At 46.0% G+C, this 20,375-nt stretch overlaps 1 protein-coding gene and 1 long non-coding RNA gene across 4 annotated transcripts in view; one reads left to right on the top strand and one right to left on the bottom strand.

The window, feature by feature from the left end:
• Positions 1–1,268: 1,268 nt before the first annotated feature.
• On the bottom strand, positions 1,269–5,622 carry LOC138848630 (uncharacterized). Its single transcript, XR_011386658.1, has 4 exons — positions 5,506–5,622; positions 4,119–4,226; positions 3,860–3,970; positions 1,269–1,898 (listed from the first exon to the last, which is right to left on the bottom strand). It is a non-coding gene; the product is annotated as an uncharacterized lncRNA (long non-coding RNA).
• Positions 5,508–20,375, top strand: part of SOCS5 (suppressor of cytokine signaling 5) — a 71,836-nt gene continuing 56,968 nt past the window's right edge. The window contains exon 1 of one of the 3 annotated variants that reach the window (XM_008254440.4): positions 5,508–5,730. The gene's annotated coding sequence lies outside the window, so the exon portion shown is untranslated. Of the gene's footprint in view, positions 6,069–6,188; positions 6,370–20,375 lie in introns of those variants that run through there. The other 2 variants (XM_008254439.4, XM_008254441.4) reach the window with 2 other exon arrangements.

The raw sequence follows: 20,375 nt of genomic DNA, 5'->3' as shown, positions 1-20,375 counted from the left end.
CATGTGCTCTTCCATCTGTCTGGAATGCTCTTCCCGGATTTTGGTCTGGTTGTCTCCTAACCAACAGTGCTCGAACACTGCTTCCTAGGGAGGCCAGCCCTGCCCACGCTGGCACATGCAGTAAATCCTTTTTGACTGGCTTGGCCCCCAGCTCATCACTGTAAGTTTTAGGAAGTCCCTCCTTTTCCTCTGTTTGCCCAGTGCCTAGAATACGCTTGGGACAAGATAGCTCTAAAACATTCTTTGTTAAGGAATTTGAAAAAAGCATTTAAATTAATCATGGGTAGTTTATTTCTTTTCCTCAGAGACTTCTTAAAGTGACTATTTAATTACAAAGGCAATCAACAATCACAAAAAGAAATGAGAAATGTCAATAAAAAAAGAAATGTCATGATTGATTTTTAAAGAAACATTGTAGAAAGTAGGCTAAGAAAGTTAATTGAAAGAATAATTGGGAGAATATGATTCTATAAAAAATGGTAACCAATGTCATCAACCAATCTAATTACTCAAAATTTATCAGCAGTTACAGCTCTGCGACTATATCTGATAGTTGCATAGTGCAAATCACACTCACATTCACAATAACCTCATGTGACCACCACCAGAGTCCTTTCTTGACATTTTTATGACAATTTCATAAATGAAATAACTGAGGCTCAAAAAGGTTATGTGCATTGCTTTGGATGGCACAGTGAATGACAAGTGACTTCACTGAAGCCCAGATTTTCTGACGGGGCCCTTCTGTTCTATTTCACCACCATATCTAGTCAGTGTGACCAGTGTTGTGTAGATCAATGCGTGGAAGGCTTAGGTGACAGAGAGTTCTGCTTTTATGGTAGAGCTGTGGAAACACTTCACTGGGGAAAGATCATTTAAATGGGGCTGTGAAAGATAAAGCAGGGTTTTCACATGGTGGAGGAGGCACATTTCAAGCAAAGATTTGATGAAAAGCAGAGAGAGATGAAACGTGGGCCATGTACTTCATCTAGTAGCGGCAGAGGAGGCCAGAAGTCAAGGTTGGGACAAGACGGTTAAAGATTTCCAGTGCCATTTTGTCTGCAGTTGGGCAGCCCATGAAAGTGGGGGATTCAAACAGTCGGATCTGGATTTTCAGAGGAAAATTTAGAGTGGCAGATTGGTGGATGAATTGGAGCATGAAGAAACAAGGTAGGAGGCTTTTTTTTTTTTTTTTTTTTTTGCAGTCATGCAAGTGAGATAAGTATCTGAATCAGGATAGCAGAAAAGGAAGGACCCATTAAAGCACGTTTGTCTGAGTTAGAATCATTTATTGACTTGGAAAGGTGAAAGAGAAGGGGGAGAACAGATTATTCTTATAAACTCTAGTGTGTAAGACTTCCTCAGCTAACTTGGAGAGCTTTGAAAATACGGTGTGAGAAAGAAACAGCAGGGAAGGGATGAGACTTCTTCTGGACTTAATATAAAGCATTTGTTATTAGTCATGTTTGGTTTGATGTGCCTATTTGTAGCTTGCAGGTAGGTAGATATGTTAAGCAGGTAACTGCAAATACGGGTCTAGAATTTGAAAGCAAAGTTGAAGCTAGAGATCTAGATTTTGAAATCACCAAAATACAAATTGTATTAACATTTCTACTGAGGCACAAGGGAATTTTTGGGGGTATTGGAGATGTTCCTACATGGGTGTAGGGGCTCAAGGACTTAGGCCATGTTCTGCTGCTTTCCCAGCCGCATTAGCAGGGAGCTGGATTGGAAGAGGAGCAGCCGGGACTCCGACTCGAATAGGAATCCATATGGGATGCTGTTGTCATAGGCTTAACCCGCTATGCCACAATGCTGGCCCTAAGATGTTCTAGTTCTTGGTTATCGTGGTGACATACATAGGCATATATCTTCATATATACTACTTCAAAAGGTTCCTGGCAAATGGAATAAAAAGATAAGTTTATTTTGGTGTGAAAAAGTTTTGAAATCCATGTAGAATTTTTGCATAATATGTATTTCCAGGAATTTTTCAAAGTACCCTCATGTGTCTCAAAACAGATCAAAATGGTACACTTAAATTGAGTGCATTTTATCGAATCTTATATCCCTTTTAAACAATTGTAGATGTGAACTGCAGTGAACTGCCTGGTACAACATCCTAAATACTAAATAAATCACTGACAAATGATCAATTATTTCAGGAAAAAAAGGAAACGAATGAGGAATCGTTCTGCACACTTCAGTTAGGAAGCAGTGACTGGCAGCAGGGAGGCTGCCATGATTTCAGCTGATTCAGAAGCCAATGCTGGATGCACCCGCTGACTGGCTATTTTGGAGTTCTCTATTCAAAGACTTGCTCCTTTCCCAAACCTCCTCCATCCTCCTTGTACCCTTCCTCAGCCCACGTCTCCCAACCCAGTACCACGTGGGATGACTTCCCCATTTGGAGCAGCTCAGATACTTGAAGAATATAACATGACTCATTGCCGGACAAGAAGTCTTTCCTTATTGATTGACTTTAGGCTCACGGCCAATTTGGCCTCCTCATTTGGCACCATTCCTTCAGCATCACTTCTGAATTGTCCTCTCAGTGCTCAGCTTAAATTCTACTTTGTACAAGAAGCCATTTTAATTTGATAGAAGAGCTGAAATCTGATACCTATAATCCACTATAAGGCTACAATTACCAATTTATACATTCATGTGGGAATCTCGGCTCTGCAATTTACTCTTTGTGACCTTGAAGAAAAGGAGGATAATGAAACCCACCTTTAAAGGTGGTACAGATTAAGTCAGAAAGCACAGGTGAACATGCCAAGTATGGCACTGGGTAGCTGCTTCACAAATGGCAGACTTCCTGTCAACCCTGACAGTGCCTTCTGAATTATTTAGCCTCTAAGTTTCTTGAAAGCAAAAGGGTTCTTTCTTGTGCTTTGTACTCTCATCCTAACACAATGTCGTACACCCCCAGGGGGCATTGCAGAATGATGCTTAGGAAGTGCGCGGGTCAAGGATAAACTCCAACAAGATTTATGAGATAAATTCGTAAATGCAAAGAGATCATTCTGAGGAGATGAAAGAAAGAAAGAAATTCCATTCAGAGGTGATGGCAAAGGTCTCTCCTTACACTTCCTCTTTCCATTCATTTAAAATTTTATTTTGCCAAAAAGAGGGAACAGAAAGTCTCATCTTGATGAATGTGGAGCTGTAAGACTATGTGCCAATACACCTGGTATTGATTCATGCCAGCTGGGAGAGAAGCTTGGCTTCTCAGTGTTTTACTACTGTGGTTTCCTGGGCTGGGCAGCTGGGTGCCTAATAATGATAAAAAACCATAATAATACTTCATAATTATGTACTGCCCTTTGCCAGGACTTGGATTTAATTACAATGGCTATGACGGAACTGGCAACATCTAGCTCTCTGTTGGGGTGCAATACCCAGGGGCCTGGAAATTCAAAGTGATGTGGCAACTGCAACCTTCTGCAAGGCCTTACCCTGCCAGTTCACCCAGAGTTCCCCGGGTTTGAAGCTCATCAACTGAAACAAAGAGTACTTGTCAGCTGTCCACGTATTCTTGGCACTCTCGAGTAGTATTTATGAAGCAACTACTGCCACACATGGGGCAGAGCATCATGGACTCCCCCTGGACTGAAAGGGACCAAACCAGGTGATCTCATTTCTTATCCTGTGCCTGGCCTCGAGGCATCATGGCCACTTCACTCAAATTGGTGCTTCACTGACTTGCCTGGCTGCTTTGGGCTGGAAGAGCTTTTAGGCTAGCCTGTTTCAGGTACCAGGGCGCCATCAATTCATTTACCACTCATTTGGTAAGCACCTATTCTGAGCACTGGAGAGGTACCAGGATGTGTACCCCTGACCTTCAAGAGCTTACCATCTGTATTCAGGCAGCTGTAATACAGGAAAATAAAGATCTGGAAAAGTCCTTGCAGATGAAGGAGGATGAGAACAAGACTCCAGGTGCAGGGATCAGGACCACCTCCTCCTGCAGAGTAAGAATGGATTAGAAGGAGGGGTGGGGGCAGCAAAGAGCTGGGCAACAACTTGGAGAGGTTCTTACAGGTTTCCCTGTTTCACTGTCTTCATAACACGTATCCCCACCAGACCCTGAATTATCTCATTTATGAACTTACTCAGCTTGTCTCACCCCTTCAGGATCCTTGGCAGTTTTGTTCACCACCATATCTTGAGCACCTTAAATCGTGCCTGGCATGTAGTAGGGTGTTCAGTAAACAGTTGGTCTAAAGAATAAACGATGCAAGTGAGGCAGTGGGACCATACCTGGAGAAGCGTGAGCATTTAGTACATACATGTATAATCAACACATCACGGGGAGAAGGGCTAGGAGATCCGAGAGCCCTGTAGTGGTATAGACGATTACTCCCATTTGAGTGGACGGTGGTATTGTCACAGAAGACAAAGCACAATGGAGAAGGAGCAGGTTTCCCACACTGCATGGCGCTACAAGTTCCAATTCGGACATGTCATACAAGCAAACGTCCAAAAGGCATGGATCTATGCAGAGCTGGACCTCACTACATGTCCATTAGGCTGTTGAAGCCAGCAGAATGTGCAGAAGGACCATGTGCCCTCGGGGAAGCGGTCAGACACCGTGACTCTCTCTTAGTGGACAGTGAACAGAGAAAAACCATGTAAGGGCACGTGGTGTCAAGGAAAGGGGCGGGGGCAGGGTGTGCGGGGGAGGAGAAAAACCTTCAAGAAGGAAGTGGTCTTCAGGCTGCAGCGTAGGAGGGGAAGTAAGATAAAAGATGAAAAGTGACCCTGGAACTAGGTCATACAGACGCCTTAAGAAGAGCGCGTTCAGCGGCCTGCCGGGGGAGTAATCTAGCCTCTAGCTGAGGCATGAGTTTCAGCACAGGATGAGAGCTAGACAGGGTCTCCCCAGCGTTTCCTGGTTTATTAAGTCCGCAGGTGTTGGAACACGATCCTAGGTATGTCCCGTAGTGACGAGGGGACCCCTACGTCAGCGAATGCCCATGTTTCCCAAAGATCGGAGGAAAGAGACCCGCAGGCACCACCATCCTCCACTGAGCGTCTCTGCCTCTGCCCTTTCAGCCATTGCCCTTCCACACAGAGTGCAGGCAAAGCGGGGTCAGCACATCCCTCCCACCGATTCGTGAGTCACCCGTGTGGCAGCTGGAATGGGAATGGGAAGACTTGAATTACATGAGGTGCCTGCTTTCCCGTGGATCTTGGAATTTAGTGACTGGGTGGCTCCATGCTGGAGAGAGCTAGGGAGACTCATTCACATTTTCCTACCCGCCACTCACGCCCTCCATTCAGCATTTTCCTCTCCTTCTCCCTACGGAGTTGAAACCACGGACAAAGCTTTCCCCTTTCTCCCACCTCAAGCTGACCTTCCACCCCCAGCCCACCGCTGGCCCTTCTCCGAACACGTGACTCTCCTCAGCCCCCGTGACTCGCCGCCACCGACCCCTCCCCTCGGGCCGCAGCCCGCCTTTCCCCGCCCCCGAGCCCACGTGACAGCCTCTCTCCCACCTGACTGGCTCCTCCCTTTCACCGGGCCGGACTCAGTCGCCGTCGCAGCTGCCCGACTCCAAAATGGCAGCCGCGCACCGCGCGCACCCGAGCGACCGGACCTGCCTGACTCCCCGGCCGCCCCGCTCTCGCTCCCTGCTTCCCTCCTCGGGCCTTCACCTTCCCGCCTCCGGATTGGCCGCTGGGAATCCCGCCCCTCCGAGGCCCCGCCTGTTATTGGTCACGGTAGGCTGCCCTTCAGAGAGGCGTGCCCCCGCCCGCCCCCCGCCCCCCTCCCCGGGAGGTATTTTCCATTCCGGTGGGGGTTGGGGGGAGGGGGGAGGGGAAGAGGGTGAAGAGGGGGAGGCGGCCGGGGAAGGGGGTGGGGGCCTGGCGGGGGCATCCGGCGGAGCTGGGGTCCCCGGGCTCCGTCCGGAGGAAGCGAGGCTGCGCTGGCTGGACCATCAGAGGGGACGGGACGCGCCGGCGGGCGGACTCGCCCAGTCGGTGGTGACTGCGCCGTCCAGGCCCGTCCTGCCTGGCCGCAGGTGCCCTGGATGAGGCCGCCCCGCGCGCCGCGCCCGGTGAGTACCCCCGCAGTCGCGTCCGGCTGGCCGCGGGTAGCGGCGCCTCTCGGCGCAGTCCACCTTCGGCCGGCGCCGCCTCCGCACTCCGGGCGGTAGCACCGGCCCTCGGGTCGGGATGGGCCGAGTCGGGAGAGGACGGCGAGCCCGGGGCCGCGCGCCCGTGCAGCCCACGCCGCGCGTAGTGGGCGCTTGCATTCAGCGAGCTGTCGGTGCATTTCAGTGCAATTGCTCTTCTGGTTGGCGGAACGTCGGGCACCTAAGGAGAAGGGGGTCGTCCCGGGCTATGCGGAAGGCGTCGGTGAGCCTGGTCGCGATGAGTCGCGGGGAGGCCACTGGACGCGAGCAGCAGTTAAAGGGGTGACCGGCCGAGACACTTGGGGCTGTAAGTCCCCGGTGCGGGGGCCTTCAAGGTCGCCGAGAAAAGATCCGCCGTGGTGGTGGTGGGGGGATTGAGGGAGGGAGCAGGCGAGCGTGGATGCGGGGAGTGACTGGCGCACCCCCGGGGGCTTAGCCGGAGCTGCTTGGGGATGCGGAGGCGGGCGCCGGCGAGACCCTTCGGCCACTACTTGGGCTCCTGAGGTTCTCGGGGCGCCCGAGTGGTTGTAGCGGAGTGACTGGGGAGGCGGTTGCAGGTAAAGAGAGATGCTACAGAGCAGTGTCAAGTACATCTGGGTTTGGTTCTGAACTTTGAAAGCCTTGGGGTTGGGAGTCACGAGGAGGTTTTGACATTTTTCTTTGGCATTTGCTGGACTTGGTCAGTGAGCCTTTATTTCAAGATGCATGTGTGTGTTGGGTGGTACTTTTTGAAATCGGTTATCGATTATGTTGGAGATAATCCCGAGTACATCTTGAATTTCTTGTGGCAGCCCCTGCATCTGTAGTGGTGTCTTCACTTCTTCCCAGTTAACGTTTAGATTGGACCGAACGATTGTAATTTACTACTGACCTATTCTAGGAGATTAAGAAGTTATTCACATGTGTTCCTTTTGTTTCTTTACAAGGTCATGCAAGATTGAACTATAATACTATAGAAGCTTTAAAATATTTTAGCTTCAGGCGTTAAGTTGGGAAGGAGATGCTGGGAAGCTGGCGGCTCTAGAAAGCAGCACTACAATCAGGTTGAGTTTTCTCATAGTTGGGAGTCTTCGCGTTAGACACTTAGTCTCGCGTTTACATAACAGTCTTCTGAGAATGGGTTGGGAAAGTAGAGAAGCACAAGATTAGGCAGTGGTCCAATCTGAGGAGGGCCTCCTAGGAGGTCCCTAGGGTCCCAGGTTGTGGCTGTCCACGGAAGAGTAAGCTACGGGTTGCACAGCTAGATATTTAATCTTACTAATATTTTCTTAGTCATATATGTTACTAATATCTCACATTTGTTGAGTAATTTACAGTTTACAAAACGAAAAGCCTGTTTGATTGGAGAGGACTTGAACATCGTTTAGGAAAATTTGTCGATCGTGTTTTGCCCTTCAGTGCATCGGTGAGGGAAAGCACTTCTGCAGGAGGATGTTAACGTTTCAGTTGGCACCTTCTCAGTGCTGGAATAGCTAACTAATGAAGAATTGTTCTTTCCTTCTTCCTATTGTCCTTGAATTTCACTAATTTGTCCTTAGGGAGAATGTACTGGCATACAAAACAGTAGCCTAAAATATTGAAACCTAACACCTTTTAACATTAAAATGGCTTCTACATTAATCACCTTGAGAACCATGTATGCAAACCAGCGGGCTGGGAGACTTTCCTCGCTCTCCTTGTGGAGAGAGGGCTGTTTGCTCTTGCTGCAGAACAGAGGGAAAACCATGCTTCCTGGCTATGAAGTAGTGGCAGTAACTAAACAGAAGGAGAATGGGGAGTGTGGAGGGGTGAGGCACATTGCTCTTAGAGCGGGAAGAGCACCTCACAGAGGTGCTTATTCTGCACATCAGGAAAGCAGTGCCCAGCACGGTTGAAGGCACTAAATTGGGGTTATTGGTGGAGCCAGCATTGGTGGGTAGGTCTCTGGACTTGAGTCCAGATTTTTTTTTCTACTCTGTCACATTCACATTGTCTACTTCTGCTGAATATAAATGGTTTTAGGATTATTTGTGATAGTGTTCCCTTCTAAGGATGGAGAACTTTTTTTTAAAAGATTTATTTATTTATTTGAAAGTCAGAGTTACATAGAGAGAGAGCGAGCGAGCTTCCATCCTCTGGTTCACTCCCCAATTGGCCGCATAGGCCAGAGCTGCGCTGATCTGAAGCCAGGAGACAGGAGCTTCTTCCAGGTCTCCCATGCAGGTGCAGGGGCCCAAGGACTTGGGCCATTCTCTACTGCTTTCCCAGGCCACAGCAGAGAGCGGGATTGGAAGTGGAGCAGCCGGGACTCGAACCGGCACCCATGTGGGATGCTGGTGCTTCAGGCGGGGCATTGACCCACTGTGCCACTGTGCTGGCCCCCCAGGATGGAGAACTTTGAATTGATGACTTTCATTCATAAAATGATAGAAAACTGGGTGAGTTTTAAAAGTCTAAAATGATAATGCTGCAATGTTAGTGGAAGTGCTGATAGTTGCCTCTCATTGGAATAAGATAAACAGCTAAAATATTAGATGAACATCTTAGAATAGGCCAGTATTCTGTAATTTTTAAATTAATTAGTTGCTTGAAGGATATTAAGAATTCAAAAGGCCCTTTCCAACTGAATTGTCTAAAAGTTATTTTCAGATAAGTATTGGGGGTTTTATTAAAATGGGTTTTAGTACTTTTAAGCAATAATAGAATTATAACTATGACAATAATTTTTATCAAGTTGTAACAGAGAAAGAATTTCTATGTCAGTCACTTAACATGATCTCAGGAAAGGGGGTTTAACCCCAAGTCTCTAGGTTTCCTCATCTGAAAATAAGGGTATTATTATCTTGGTGGTGAAGACTTAACTGCCCAGCACATAGTAGGGGCACAACGAATATTAGACACTATCCTCTGGGGTTCATTGGCTGTGAGTAGGTGCTTATATACCCATTTGTTTCCTTGTTGAATGCAGTCAGTTTCCGGCTAAAGACTTATTTGAAGATTTATTTATTTATTTGAAAGGCAGCGTTACAGAGAGGCAGAGGCAAAAAGGGAGAGAGAGAGGTCTTCCAACTGCTGGTTCACTCCCCAGATGGGTGCAATGGCTGGAGCTGGGCCAATCTGAAGCCGGGAGCCAGGAGCTTCTTCCAGGTTTCCCACATGGGTGCAGCGGCCCAAGCACTTGAGCCATCCTCCACTGCTTTCCCAGGCTCTAGCAGAGAGCTGGATTGGAAGTGGAGCAGCTGGGGCTGAACCAATGCCCATATGGGATGCTGGCGCCATGCAGGTCCCATTAAACATGTGACCAAATAGTGGTCTGCCTTAGGGGCCAGTCACTGCAAGTGGTGCTCTCGCGTTTTGTTCCCCCTCTGCTTCCATGGGACCTTCATTAGGTCTACATATTGAGTTATAGGGAACGTGTCTGCTTTTCTGAATGTCATAGGAAGGTCAAGTGTCCCCACCCAAGTGTGCATCTTTGGCAAGTTTTGAGATGGTTTTTCAGAGGGGTTGCAGATGTAGGAATAGCTCTGAAAAGCTGTCCTGGTCCGAGGAAAATTTCCATCTCTAGAGGAAATCTACGTTAGTGAAGTAGACAGCAGATGCAAACAGGCTTTCTCCGGGTCCCTTATCGGCCTCATCTGGATCTGAGAAATACCATATGGACGTCTCCACTCAGATCGCCGCAGGATGGCACATCGTCCTCTGAGGGCTGTTACCTGAGGGACTTTAACTGTAGAGTGAGGCAAAGACATTTTTCTCAGTGCATTTCCTCTGCTCACCCTCCTCTCTCCTGGTACCATCTTGGCCCTGGTGTCCCAAGCCTCTGTTCCTTTCTGCAGCTCAGAATGCAGTGTAAACCTCAACCATCTGGCTCCTCTTAGAGTTTCATAGTTTCTGTGGCTCCCACGTGCTTGCACAGAAGAAGTGAGTATGTATTTTCTCTTGCTAATCTGTTTTCAGTTTATTTTATAGACTCAAATATTGAATTGAACTTTCATCTCTGCAATGTCATTGGGAGACCCTTATTATGGTTTGTTTTATTATTCTAGAGCCAAAAGATTAATAATTGATTTGCAGATATTCTAGTGAAAATACAGTGAGGTCTAGAGGCCTACGAGACAAACTTAAGTGAGGAAATCAGTAATTTAGAAGGTCTGTGTGTGGTATAACTCAGGTTTTTAACATACAATCCTCTCATTTGTTTTTTTGTTTTGCTTTTTATTATTGTTATTTTTATTTGCCAGGTAGAGTTATAGTGAGAGAAAAACAGAGAGAAAGGTCTTCCTTCTGTGGGTTCACTCCCCTAATGGCCTCCAGGAGCCAGGTGCTTCCTTCCAGTCTCCCAGACGGGTGCAGGGACCCAAGCACTTGGGCCATCCTCCGCTGCCCTCCTGGGCCACAGCAGAGAGCTGGACAGGAAGAGGAGCAAATGGGACTAGTACCTGCTGCCCCAACTGGGACTAGAGCCCGGGTTGCCAGCGCCACAGGCAGAGGATTAGCCAAGTGAGCCATGGCACCAGCCCACAATTCTCTCATTTGTAACACAGGCCCTACTAGTGATGACTGCGTGATGTACCAGATTTTTTTTTTTAGATTTATTTATTTATTTGAGAGTTGGAGTTATATAGAGAGAGGCAGAGAAAGAAGTCTTCCATACACTGGTTCACCCCCCAAATGGCCACAATGGCCAGGACTGGGCCAGAATGATGCCAGGAGCCAGAGCTTCATCTAGGTCTCCCATGTGGGTGCAGGGGCCCAAGCACTTGGGACATTCTCTGCTGCTTTCCCAGGCACATTAGCAGGGAGCTGGATCAGAAGTAGAGCAGCCATCACTCTCACAGGATGCCAGCACTGTAGGTGGCGGTTTAACCTGCTGTATCACAGCACTGGCCCCAATGAACCAAATTCTTTTTTTTAGGTCCAGTGTGCTATTCATTGTGCCACAGAGCCACCTAAAAAATATTTATTTATTTATTTATTTATTTATTTGAAAGGTAGAGCAACAGGAAGATGGAGAGACACAGAGAGATCTTCCCTTTGCCGGTTTACTCCCTAAATTGTTCCAACAGCCAATTCTGGGCCAGTCCACAGCTAGGAGCCAGGAACTCCATCCTGGTCTCACAGGGGTGGCAAGAACCCAAGTACTTGGGCCATCTTCCCTTGACTTCCCAGGTGCATTAGCTGGAAGCGGGATTGGAGTAGAACCTCCAGGACTGGAACTGGCATTCCACATGGGATGCTGGTGTTGAAGCAGCAGCTTAACCTGCTGTGTCACAACTGTGGCCTCCCAGATTGATTTTTTTTTTTTTTTTTTTTTAATTTAGAGACAGACAACAGACAAAACTTGCATCTGCTGGCTCCCTTCCCAAGTGCCCAGAACAACTGGGACTGGGCCATAGTCAGCACCTGAGAACACAATCCAGGTCTCCCATGTGCGTGGCAGGAACCAAATTACTTGAGCCATCACTGCTGGCTCCCTGGGTCTGCGTTGGTGGAGGCAGGAGCCGGAGCTGGGAATTGGACCCAGGCATTCCCTTGTGGCACACAGGTGTCTTAACCACTAGGCTAAACGCCCACTCCCAGCACATGTTTTTGGTGGTGACAGATTGAGCCATTCCTGATCTCAGAGTCTTTGTTAATTGTGTCACTCAAAGAATGGTGGATTTCTTCCCGGTGCTCCTTGGCTCTGTCTTCTCAGGTCCTCCTGGTGCTGTTAGAGCAGCTCTTCTTTCACTCATAGTCGTCACAACTTCAGCTCTCATGCGTCTTTGTGGTCTTTTCCTCTTACAACATCTTGGCCTCCTGTCATGACAAATAACTTCTTATCTGTCACACTGGAGCTTACCATTTTAAAAAATGTAGTTTATATATTTGAAAGGCAGAGGGAGAAAGAGAGAGAGAGAGAAAGATAGCTCTTCCATCTGCTGCTTCACTCCCCACATGGCCACAACAGCCAGGTCTGGCCAGAACAAAGCCAGGAGCCAGGAACTACATCTTGGTCTCCCACATGGGTGACAGAGTCCAAGCACTTGGGCCATCTTCAGCTGCCTCCCAGGCTCATTAGCAAGGAGCTAGATAAAAAGTGGAGTAGCTGGGACTCAAACCGACACTCTGATGTGGTATGCTTATGTCACAAGCAGTGGTTTAACCCACTGCACCAGAGTGTTGCCGCAGAGCTTACCATTTTTTTATTACTCTCTTTTAACATTAATTTCATTTTTAAAAAAGATTTATTTATCTGAAAGGCAAAGTGACAGAGAGGCAGAGAGAGAAAGAGAGGTCTTCCATCCGTTTGTTCATTCCCCAGATGGTTGCTACAGCTGGAGCTACGCTGATCCGAAACCAGGAGCTTCTTTGGGTCTCCCACATGGGTGCAGGGGCCCAAGGACTTGAGCCATCTTCCACTGCTTTCCCAGGCTATTGCAGAGAGCTCGATTGGAAGTGGAGCAGCTAGGATTTGAACTAGCACCCATATGGGATGCCAGCATTGCAGGTGGTGACTTTACCCACTACACCACAGTGCCGGCCCCCATTAATTTCATTTTTAAATGTATCTCAGATAGTTTATTTTAATTGCCCTTATTTTTAGAGTTTCATTGAAGTAAGTTTGTTTTATAGCTGAGGGATTAAAATCAGAAGCTAGTTATAGCTCAAAAGTGTCTTTATCATGCCAGTAGTAACCTTACTATTGCTTTGCCATCTCAGGCAGGTAGATTGTTGGTGGTACTTCAGATGATAAATGCATGGGACCAAGCAAGAGACGCTGGCAGAGCTAAGACAATACATGGAGCCATCAGAAATTTCTAGGGTCATATTTTTTTTTTCACCAATACGTAATTTTAATGACTGAAAAGTGATCAGTTCTGGATCGTCTTTTGATTAACTATTATGAGGATTATAAAATTGTCACAGTTTGTTGAACATTTATTGTATTCATGATATGCTTGTAGGAATTTTGTACAATGTTGATGTGTAAATCATTTTATCAGGTCTGTTATAGTCTAGTTTTGTGAATAAATGATTTAGTTAAATATGGTTTTAGGAGACATCAGGAATGCCATATCATAGGAAAAGATAATCATCCATTACTTGTTTTTAAATTGGATTGGAGTTTTCTTTATATATTTAGAATAATTACGACCATTGTGAATTGTCATGCAGGGTCTGTGGACTCGGTAGATGTACAGTCCATGCACATTTCTCCTTAGCTTCTGGGTGGTTGTTACAGCATGAAGGAAGGAATATATGGTCCAACTTAATAACATTCTTCATCTGAGTTAGCCAGCTGTCCTACCTTAGGAAGGCTTTAGAATCCGGTCACAGCAGTAGTGATCTTGAAAGGGTAGTTAGACTAGATTTTTCTTTTAAGATTTATTTATTATTGGAAAGGCAGAGTGACATAGAGGCAGAGAGAGGGAGAATCTTCCATCCACTCCGCAAATGCCTGTGATAGCCCAGGTGAGGCCAAGCCAAAGTCAGGAGCCAGGAACTCCATCTGGGTTTCCACTGTGGTGGCAGGGACCCAAATACTTGGGCCATCAACCACTGCCTCTCGTGTATATTGGCGGGAAGCTGGATCAGAGGCACAGAATCTGGGGTGGAACCAGGAACTCTGATATGGGATGTCCCAAGTGGCACTTAACCCACTGCTCCACAGTGCTGGCCCTTGTGTTTTGTCCGGTACATGTACAGAGTTGGCCATGTGCATCCAGCAGTTTTGAATCAGAATTCAACCAACCACAGATCTATAATAATACCTGGAAAAAAAAAGTGCACAGAATGCAGACAGTTTTTTTTTTCCTTGTCATTAGTCCCTAAACAATACAGTAGTATAACCACTATTTATATAACACTTACATTATATGATGCATTATAGTAATGTAGAGCTGGTCAGTGTACAGGAGGCAGTGTGTAGGTTGTGTGTCAACACTGTGCCACTTCACCTTAGGGACTTGTGCATCTGCGATTTTGGTATCCACAAGAGTCCTGAAACTAATCTCCCACAATCCCGAGGGATGCCTGTGTATTCTAAAACTAAAGGAGAAACTCACTAACCGTACACAATCTTAGGAGGGTCCACACACTTTGTTAAGGGTTAAATTATGCATGCAGCCAAAGGGGAGCTGGGTTTTCTTAATTATTTGGTCTTTGGCTTGGGCTGTTTATGTGAGGCTGCAGTCCATTACCCTTCAGGTGAGCAGTGCTGGGCCCAGTTTTATTTAACATTTTTATAAATGATTTAAAAGATAGACTGGCAGTGAAAGTTGCCAGACTTGCAGCTCTTTGTGCTGTTCCAGGTAGTTAAAAGCCAAGCCAACAAGGAGAGCTACAGGAACATCCTTTGATGAGTTTTCATGTGGCATAGAGAAAGATAATGCACTTAGGAAAAGATTTTCCAAATTATATTTATAGGACGTGGGTTGTGACCCAGGAAGGGAATCCAGAAGTCATGTAGATGACTTCCTTGAAGGCGTTTATTGTAGTAGCTGCAGGGCCAGCAAGTCCAAGAATATGTTGACTGTTGTCGGTCATGGCCCTGAAACCAAGAATGATGTTGTACATGAAAATCATTATAAAAGAGGTTACCGTTTTTTGACTGTTATGTTCCAGGCCAAGTGATTTACAGCCATTCTTTAATTGAATTCACTGAATGATTCTGAAAGATCAGTGGCCTTATCCAATTTTATAGTAGAGGAAATTTGATACAGAGAGTTAAAGTGATGTTCCCCAGGGAGCCAGTCTGTGGTGGAGTGCGGACTAAGACTTCAGTCTCCTGATTATCAGTCCTGAATATTTCCCAGGATATTAGGAATTTCTTAAAACTTCTAATAGTTTAATTTAGGGCCGGTGCTGTGGCATAGCTGGTAAAGCCACTGCCTACAGTTCCTGCATCCCATATGGGCACTGGTTTGAGACCTGGCTGCTCCACTTCCAATCCAGCTCTCTGCTATGGCCTGGGAAAGCAGTAGAAGATGGCCAAAGTGCTTGGGCCCCTGCACCCATGTGGGAGACCCAGAAGAAGCTCCTGGCTCCTGGCTTCGGATCGGCTCAGCTCCAGTCCTGGCAGCCCTCTGGGGAGTGACCCGGTGGCTGGAAGTCTCTCTCTCTCTCTCTCTCTCTCTTTTTCTCTCTCTCTCTCTCCGCCTCTGCCTCTCTGTAACTCTGCCTTTCAAATAAATAAATAAACAAATCTTTAAAAAAAAATAGTTTAATTTAGGGTTTATGGAGTATTCAGGGTACTCCTTGCTCTGGTCTGATTTGAATGTCATTACCACAAGGATGGTCTCTAATACTTTGAGTGGATCTAGAAACATTCCTTAAATTCTTGATTTTTAAGGAAAGCCAGGAGTGTTTTGGTATACAGTTTTTCCCTTTGAGATTGGTGATCAACTCTGGCTACCCATAAAACATTTCCCCCCTTGAATTTATAAAATGCTGGTTCATTAATAGTTGTCAGCAAAGGTAACCTTCATTAATAGGGCAAATATGGTTTAATGGAAGTCACCAGAGTAGGAGTTCAGAGACCTGGATGCTTCTTGTGCTATGAAGTAGTGATGTGAAATACATAAGGCATAACCTTCTTCCTGCTCTGGAAGTGCAGGAGCCTGAGCTGTGTCCTGACTGGACAAAGGAACCAGAAATATAAAACCTGAATCATTGAGCTTTTAGAACTGCACTTGCACGTTGAAATGAAATATAAAAAACAGCAAGGGCACCATTTGCTGTATGCAAACTTTTATATGTATATGCATGCTGTTAAATACTGCTGGATACCAGATGTGTGTACAAACACATACACATAGAATGGTATTCACTGATTTTGGAATCCCCAAAAAATTAGGTTGGAAAGACCAAGTGAATAAATGTATGTGACAATGATTGGTAAATTTCAAATGCTGTGCCAGTGAGAGTGACAGGAATACTGATATGCTGGGGAAGAGTAGACAAGGAGAATTCAGTGGAAACCAAGGTGGCGGAGGAAGAGGATCGCGGAAGTGAAGAAGGGAGGTGTTAAAGAGGAAAATGGAATTATCAGTCTTTGTATGTATTGCCAAAAGATGGGTAAGAAGCCTGTAGCTGAAGGATTTTAGCCTTCATTTACTGTGAGGAAGAAGCCCAGCAGACAGTGGACACATTTTACTCATTTGTCCACGTGGTCTACCCCGACCCCGTTAATAAGGCTGCATAGATAAGCTGGTGGGGAGTGGGCCATATTGTCTTTCTTCACTCATTACCTCTGCACAGCCTTAGCAAATGGCTTAAAATGGTGTACGAGTGCTCATGCTAATGAAATAAGCTGGACTGAGTTACTATTTATTGTAGATTATTAAAAATGAAAGGGTATTTGTGTCTAAGGAGAAGGGAGAGATTTGATCTTTGAGTGGGTGCAAAAGAAAATCAAGAAATCAGACAGGAGCAGGTTTATGAGAGCAAAATGCAAAACATCCTAGGAGTCTGGATCACAGGACCTGGCACTGTGGCACAGCAGGTTAAAGCCCCGGTCTGCAACGCTGGCATCCCATGTCGGCATCAGTTTGAGTCCCAGCTGCTGCACTTCCAATCCGGATCACTACTATGACCTAGGAATGCAGTAGAAGATGGCTCAAGTCCTTGAGCTCCTGCACTCATGTGGAAGACCTGGAAGAAGCTCCTGGCTCCTCGCTTCAGATTGGCATAGCTCCAGCTGATGTAGCCATCTGGGGAGTGAACCAGCAGATGGAAGACCTCTCTCTCTCTCTCTACCTCTACCTCTCTGTAACTATACTTTTCAAATAAATAAATAAATCTTTTTTTTTAAAGAAATTGCTCACAGTATTAATAATAAACAGAATAATCCAGAGAAACATTGGAGATGGTTATTCCTCAAATAATTTTTGAGTCAATAATACAGGTGACAGATGAGCATATGGGGCAGCTCTCTCTGGCCTGACATAGGAAGATCACAGCCATCTAAGGCTCTTCCCTCCTTTTGGAGGGAGATGAAATAGTTTGAATTGAGGAATTTATAATGGGGATGAAACTCACTGATTTCAGAGAGATTAAAGAATTTTAAATGCTCCAGCCTTGGTTAGTGTTTGGGGGTGGTAGAAATTGAGGATGAGTCTGAAGTTCTGGCTTGGCAGAAGAACCAGATGTGCAAGTTTGGGAGAGGGGGGACACTGAGTTTGATTTCAGTTGAGTAATTATGCTTTAGATAAATAAATGACATGATCAAGATAACAGTTGGAAATATGGATCTTGGATAGGAGCCTGGTCAGGTTTATGGATATGATTCTGAAGGCGTATATTTATAGTTGAGAATCATGAAGTTAGACAAGTAGTGATCATAATTTTGAAAGGATAGTGCATTCAGAACAAAAACCAACGGCCAACACCAGTACTTTGCTCAAGATTATAGATGATTTAAAATATTTGCTCGTTGTCCATTGCCACCCAAAACTCCACTACCTAGCTGTACAAAGAATATATACAAATATTTGCTGTTAGAAACCCAGAAATGTTTTGTTGCCTTTGAACAGAGTGTGCCAGTTGAGATTTTCCTTCCTGCCTTGTGCATTCTGTCTAGCCATCCAGTGTGACACAGGGAATTCTTAGACAAATGTGCTTCCTGTTCCTCACCTAGATCTCCTGTTGGAGTCCTCGTTTGCATGCTTGGGCTGGTTAGATAGTCTGGACAAACCCTGAATTCTGAAGGCTTGTTTCACCTGCTTTAAAGTCTAGTCCAGAGCATCCCTAAGCAACCAGGTCTTTGCCTCTCCCCTTCCTGCCCCTTCAGCCTGTTGGAGCTTAAGGCCCTGGCAACTCAAAAAGGGAAAAGGAAAAAAACAGGAAGGCTGTTAACTTTTCAGTTCTTCCCCAGAGGTCCTGCTCTCCGAACTAGGGGATGGAGTTAGTGAGTCATTAAGATGAGACGTCCAGTCTCAGCAAAATAAGTGCATCTATTAGGAGCAAGATTTTCAAATGCCAAGGGAATTTGGGAAGACTCTGACTTAGGTAGTTTAGCACTTAGTGGAAAAGATGAGTTTTTCGTTTAGTTTTAAAGAAGGTAGAAAGACAAGGCTGTGCATTAAAAAATAGGAATAGCACCATTAAGAGGTAGGGAAAACAGTGCCAAGAAAGCAGAGCGTTATGGAAGAAAAAGCACAAGATGTCATGAACAGGATTCCGTATCTAAAGCCTGTAGTTTGAGTTGGGATTAATGAGAAATTAGGGTAGTTAGATAATTGAAGACCAAAATTTAGAGTTGAAATTCCTTGAAGGATATAAGTAGAAAATTGTAAAGAGAAAATTGCAACATAATTTAAATAGCCACTTAGCATTTAAATGGCAACTGTTATCTATTGTTTTATATTTGTATATAAAGCACTGACAATTTATAATTAATCTGAATCCTTTGATCTTTTTTCTTATTCTGTACTTCTTCTTCTTTTTTTTTTTTTTAATTTTTTGACAGGCAGAGTGGATAGTGAGAGAGAGAAAGGTCTTCCTTTTGCCGTTGGTTCACCCTCCAATGGCCGCGGCCAGCGCGCTGCACCGCGCTGATCCGATGGCAGGAGCCAGGTACTTATCCTGGTCTCCCATGGGGTGCAGGGCCCAAGCACTTGGGCCATCCTCCACTGCACTCCCTGGCCACAGCAGAGAGCTGGCCTGGAAGAGGGGCAACTGGTACTAGAACCCGGTGTGCCGGCGCCGCAAGGCGGAGGATTAGCCTAGTGAGCCGCGGCGCCGGCTTATTATGTACTTCTATAACAATGATCATCAGACTTTTCTGGGTCTGCGAATTCTATGGGATTCTGTTCAAATACAGATTTCCAGGCCCACATGCCTTTACCCACCCCTGAATTCCGGTTCAATAAGTTAAGAATGGGCCTGGTTGATTCTGATAAATACAGTCCACAGACCAAACTTTGGGGGAATATTATTCTAGAGGATGGGCAGAGAGTAATAAGGTAGAAATTCAATTTTTAGATGTTGTTTCCCTTTCTTATAAAAGGTGGGGATAGGGCCGGCGCCGCGGCTCACTAGGCTAATCCTCCGCCTTGCAGCGCTGGTACACCGGGTTCTAGTCCCAGTCGGGGCGCCGGATTCTGTCCTGGTTGCCCCTCTTTCAGGCCAGCTCTCTGCTGTGGCCCGGGAGTGCAGTGGAGGATGGCCCAAGTGCTTGGGCCCTGCACCCCATGGGAGACCAGGAGAAGCACCTGGCTCCTGCCTTCGGATCAGTGCGGTGCGCCGGCTGCAGCGCGCCGGCCACGGCGGCCATTGGAGGGTGAACCAACGGCAAAGGAAGACCTTTCTCTCTGTCTCTCTCTCTCACTGTCCACTCTGCCTGTCCAAAAAAAAAAAAAAAAAAAAAAAAAGTGGGGATATAATTCACATACAGGGAAATACACAGATAAAAAACATACGGTTCCATATTTTTGTATCTGTATAATTTACAATTTCCATCACCCCAAAAGACCCTTTGTGCTCCTTCCCATTCATTCCTTTCTGTCTCCTTCTCACAGCTACAACCACTGTTCTTACTTCTTTCACAGTAAGAGTAACTGTCTAGGATTTCATACAAATGGAATCATGCAGGATGTTCTCTTTTGTGTTTGGTTTGTTTTGATCAGTGTGATGTCTTCGAGGTTTGTCCATGTTATATGTGATAGTACTTTGTTCTTTTCCTTGCAGGCTAGTATTCCCTTGCATAGGTGGTGTTACTGTAGAAAGGGTTGTTTGCAGTTTTCAGTCGTTATGGACAAAGCTGCTTTGAACATTCTTGCATATAGGTCTTTTTGTGGCACATGTTTTGTTTTGTCTTGAGTGAATATCTGGAAGTGGGATTGCTAGATTGTAGGGTAGATGTGTTTTTATTTATTTATTTATTTATTTATTTATTTATTTATTTGACAGGCAGAGTTACAGACAGTGAGAGAGAGAGGGAGAGAGACAGAGAGAAAGGTCTTCCTTCCGTTGGTTCACTCCGCAAGTGGCCGCAAAAGCCGGAGCTGCGCCAAACGGAAGCCGGGAGCCAGGTGCTTCCTCCCGGTCTCCCATGTGGGTGCAGGGGCCCACTGCTTTCCCAGGCTGGACTGGAAGAGGAGCAACCAGGACTAGAAACGGCACACATATGGGATGCCGGTGCCACAGGCAGAGGATTAACCTAGTACTCCACGGCGCCAGTCCCAATGTGTGTTTGACATAAGGAACTTAAAGAACAATTTCTGAGTTGGTTTTACCACTTTATGCTTCCCCCAGCAATGCATTCTG

This window comes from Oryctolagus cuniculus, chromosome 2, assembly GCF_964237555.1.
Source record: "Oryctolagus cuniculus chromosome 2, mOryCun1.1, whole genome shotgun sequence".
NCBI classification, from domain to species: Eukaryota; Metazoa; Chordata; class Mammalia; order Lagomorpha; family Leporidae; genus Oryctolagus; species Oryctolagus cuniculus.
This window is presented reverse-complemented; position numbering and strand designations above follow the sequence as displayed.